The sequence below is a fragment of the Loxodonta africana genome, chromosome 1 (genome assembly GCF_030014295.1).
Source record: "Loxodonta africana isolate mLoxAfr1 chromosome 1, mLoxAfr1.hap2, whole genome shotgun sequence".
NCBI lineage: Eukaryota > Metazoa > Chordata > Mammalia > Proboscidea > Elephantidae > Loxodonta > Loxodonta africana.
In genome coordinates, this window is record NC_087342.1 from 85,260,221 (window position 1) to 85,265,352 (window position 5,132).

Here is a 5,132-nt window from a genome sequence, read left to right on the forward strand (position 1 = left end):
TATTTTTTTTCTCTTTCTTCTTCTCTTATTTCTTTCCTCTTATGTTAAACTTTTTTTTTTTCTACACTGACAATCAGTTCAACAGTTAAATTTGTCATTCAGCCTTTTCAAGTATTCAAAACAAAATTCTTTGTTAATAGTGCCTTATTAAAAGCTCAGCATAGAAACATAACAAGAGGGGTCCATGACATTGAATTTCACTGATTTGTTTAAGGAGTTCTATTCAAACCATAATGTCACTTTGAAGTCTAAAGTGTGCCTGACCAAGCCATGATTTTTTCAATTGTCTCATATGTGGACAAAAGCTGGACAATGAATAGGGAAGACCGAAGAAGAATTGACGCCTTTGAATAACAGTGTTAGCAAAGAATATTGACTATATCATGGACTGCCAGAAAAATTAACAAATCTGTCTTGGAAGAAGTAGAGCCAGAATGCTCCTTAGAAGGGAGGATGGCAAAACTTCATTCCACATACTTTGGACATGTTATTAGGAGGAACCAGTCCCTGGAGAAGGACATCATGCTTGATAAGTAGAAGGTCAGTGAAAAAGAGGAAGACCCTTGACAAGATGGACTGACACAGCAGCTACAAAAATGGGCTCAAACATAGCAACAACTGTGAGGATGATGCAGGATGGGGCAGTGTTTCGTTCTGTTGTACATAGAATACAAAGGGTCACTATAAGTCGGGGCCAACTCAACGGCACCTAACAACAGCAACATCCAAACTGTAAGTGCCAATATAAAAATATTTGGTCTTTACTTTATATCTGATTATGAGTCAGAATTGACTCGATGACACACAACAGCAACATGACCCAAATAGCAGATGAAATAATCAATTAATAATATAATATCCTACTTGGTTAACTAAAGTTGATCAAAACTTGCCTTTATGTTCCTCTCTTATCCAAGGACTTTCATTCCTCTTTAATTCAGTTTGCTACTCACCATTTTCCTTAGCATTCTCTTTTTACTTAGGTTAATTATTTAATAACGTATCAACTAATACTTGCATTAACTTATGCCCATACTTAGATGAATACCTCCTCATTAGTCTTTGAGCAAAGACGATATATTTTATGTGCCTGTAGAAAGCCTAGAAAGCATGTTTGCTCCTTGGTGCTGACGGATGGGGAGAAGTACCTTCTGTGTCACTGCGTTCAAAGGTATTTTCTGTCTGAATGATGCTTTTTTCTTCCTTACTTTTTCTGCTTTGTCTTTATATCACTTAAATAGTAGATGTTCAGCACCTAGCCACCTTTTCTTTACATCTTTTAAATAACAAGCATTCAGTACCTTGCTTTATTCTTTCGCTACCCTAATATATACCTTTGGCTTTCCATTTTCTTATGCTTGCTTCTGATAGAAACAAGTAGGTACTATGTGAAACTCATGTGTAACTAGGAGAGTATTAGGATTTATTAATTTTAATTTGTTATAATATTAAGAGAAATATTGACCTCATCGATGTAACGTGACAAAATTTTTATAGCTATTTTTGATAACCATTCTGGTTGATTCAGACAAAAATTAAAATTTGAATATCTTATATTAACAATTTAGAGTGGTCAGAGAATTGGTTGTAATAATACATTTCACTTGAATTCATCTGGTACTGTGTACATAGTCTGTGAAATACAGATCATTCATTATATTCGTCGACTAATCTCCTATTTCACCTTTATTATTTTCCCTCCTAAATGTTCGTATTTACCTACAAAGGCTTAGGGACAGACCTGTCCATGACAATTCCTGAGGGGCAGAATCAAACTGCTTCTTGACATTCTCCAATGAGAAGAAAATAGAAGTCTCGGGGAGGGGGTAGGAGGAGCAAGATAAGATTCAGAACAAGAAGGATAATTAAAATAAAACATAGTCACATCCCATTGTTTTTCAGGAAGAAGAAAGGCTCAAATATACCATCACATAATCAACACAGCCTTGTATACTTCTTTTTGTGTGTGTGTGTGGAGTTGAGGGCATACCAGGGAGGGATGAGATGCTCTCCCATGAGGTACACACTCTTCCTGTGACCATCCATGGTCCCTGACTACAACAAAGGGTTTCAAGTGCACAGTCTTAGAGGTGAGGATGGGGCAGATTTGTATCTTCTGAATGTTGGCTATAAGGGGAGGGTGCAGAGAAAATCAGGGGTGCCTCACCAGAAGCTGTAACCGTCCACTTTTTTCCCCTCAGATGTTACGGTTCAAGGTGTGTGACAAAGCTGATGTCTTAAGAAAAGAGCAGTTGTAGAAGATGGCAGATTACAATGTGACAACGGACAACAATATCCAAAGCAGATTTCAGTTCTGAGCATTATTTTAATCAGTTATTTTCTCCTTCTCCAAAAAGTAGAGCAATTTACTCAACCTCTCTATATCTCTCTCATAACATTTCTGTATGTTGTTCTAAATTAATTATTTCATAGATAATTGGTGTACCTCTTATTTTGAAGGACTAGATTGTCCTGTACATGATGATCTAGGTGATAAGACTGTTTCTTCTGGGTTGTGTTAAGGTACCATTTAGCTGAATATTAGGTCCTACAGGGGAAATTCTGGAAAGTAATACTAACCAAAAGTTTGGCAGTTCAAATCCACCAGCCACTCCTTGCAAATACTATGGGTCATTTCTACTCACTGTGAGTTGCTGTAAGGCAGAATCTACTTGGTGGCAACGGGTTTGGTTTGGTTCTGGTATGGGAGAATTTGTGGAAGGTAATGGGTAATCATCTCTATACATTTTGATGACCAATTACCTAAAGTGTATCTACTATTAAAATATTTTAGTGCTCGGTTCAGCAGCACATATACTAAAATTGGAATGATACAGAGAAGATTAGCATGGCCCCTGCGCAAAGATGACATGCAAATTAGTGAAACGTTCTATATCTTTTAAACTTTCACTTAAAGCACAATAAAATTAAAAAAAAATATTTTAGAAATAATGATTATGTAATACATATTAACAATTATCTTGTTTCTTGTGTGTTAGGCACCATACTAAGTGTTTAATATTCAATGTCTAATAGCACATCACATGTTTTCTTTGGCTGATAGGAAATAAAGAAATGTCTTACTGTAAATATACAGATAAATAAGGAAGTGAATCAGTCAAGGAACATGTCTAATTATGAGGAGCTCCGAAAATGAATCAGTTGTGTTGGATTATTTCCAAAGCAGAACCATATAGAGTGTGCTGGTCTTAGATCTTGTGGTTGAGTAAGGTGGTGTGTAAAGTCAAGCCATCAAGCTATTAAATCTATTTTATTTCCCTTCTCTGTTTTTTTCTCACATCCACCTATGACTGAAAGTCCATCTCAATATCTAAACTTTCAGAACTTTGCCAGTGTTAAGTGGCCACTTAATGTTTTATAACATTGACTAGGAATCTATAAGCTATGATAATTAATCATGGGGCATGAAACTTCTAACGCTTCAGGTTATATCACAGTGCCTGTTAAAGTGGCTTGATTACTGGCTTTTAATATAGCTTATTATATAGATTGATAACAACAGGGAATATTCCACGCAGTGTTCTATGAGCTCATTCATGTGAAGATTTAAAAGGGCAGGAGGTTTTGCCTCTCCTAAACTAAATTTTAATGGCCACTCCTTACTTTTTATTCATGGTTTTCTTGTACGATGTTTGCATTTGTGATTCAAAAAAAACAAAGATAGGAAAGGCTTCATTATTCTTTCTTTACAAGAAAATGATGGATCAGGAAGCCTAAATCCAGAAAAATATATCAGGTGAGAGACAGCAGCTCTCTCCTTTCTGCAGACCCTTGATAACTGCCTTGAGCATCTTACTGTCTTTCCATGGGCAGTGATGAAAATAAACACTCATAGTATGTACATAAAGCTGACTTTTACTACATGGATATCAAGCTCCCCAAACTAAGGCCCAACAGGTGAGGGAATACTAAAAACAATAGAAAACGTAATTAAACAACAACAACAAAAAGCTTTACATGGTTTAGTGATAGTCCAAGTGACAGAGAGGAAGAGAATTTCATTACATTTGTTTGTGTTTTCCTCTCTAGTGAGTCTTATAAATTTCTTTTTACAAGATTTAGCATTTCCAGACAGACTACCATTCTTCGTCATTTTAAATATTTAGAAGCATTCACAGACCTTCACTATCCTATCTTTCACTTGTTGCTCCTGAGTTCTGTGAGGTTTTAAAATGTACTTATCATGAGATTAATGTTTTTCACTCCTATGGTTTTTGTGCAGCTAGCCATTCACCAGTAACTCCCTCGCATTCCCCAGTATCCCCTGACCCCTGACCTCAACATAGACATTTACATTTTTCTTCTACAGTTTAAATGTGAGACAAGGGTATTCATGATGTCACTAGTTAGGAAAGGGACAGATATTCTCTTTTTCTGGGTTTGGTCTTCCATTACCCCATCCGTGTCTCTAAAGATATGGTAGTACCTCCCAAAGACAGGAAGATATAATAAGTAAAATGCATATTTGTTAATTTAACTGACAGATGGAATGACAGCCTCTCCACATCCAGAGCTTTCTATGCAACAGAGTAAACTGTTACTGAGTCGGGGTATTTAAAAACATCTTCTGGGTAATAAAAAAGATAAGCAAGCCATTGTCTTTGGTTGTCTCAGCCTTAACTGAATAGTGTTGCTACATGGGAAATACAAATAAAATGAATTACAATACAAGAAAAATTTGTTAAGTGCTTTAACATAAGTGTAAAAGCATTCTTATAGACTTCTCAATGTGTAAGAAATTTTTCTGATAGCCATATGTATTGAGGTTCATACAGAACTGCTATTTCTTATCTAATCATGTCTTGAATCAGCTCACTATCCTCCATTCTTACCTTTTTGAGGCTTTTGCATAGCTCAGTTAATTGTCAAATTAGTAGATTAAAATTATCTATAACATGCAACTGTCTTTACCCTGGACAAAACATTCAGATAGCATTTTTATGAATGAATGTGTTTAAGTAATGTGTGTATATGTCTGTTCTTTTGGCTTTTCCTCTCTCTATGTTAGCAGATGAATAGAAAAATATAAAATGAGATAAAGATGATGAATAAGAAGACTGGGGACTATGATGTGAAATTCCCTAAGAGGTTATATATATATGAGGATAAAT

The 5,132-nt window shown here is 35.6% G+C and overlaps 1 non-coding gene across 1 annotated transcript; it reads left to right on the plus strand.

The window, feature by feature from the left end:
• Positions 1-2,793: 2,793 nt before the first annotated feature.
• Positions 2,794-2,900, plus strand: LOC135227627 (U6 spliceosomal RNA). The gene has a single exon (XR_010317804.1). It is a non-coding gene; the product is annotated as a U6 spliceosomal RNA (small nuclear RNA).
• Positions 2,901-5,132: the final 2,232 nt, after the last annotated feature.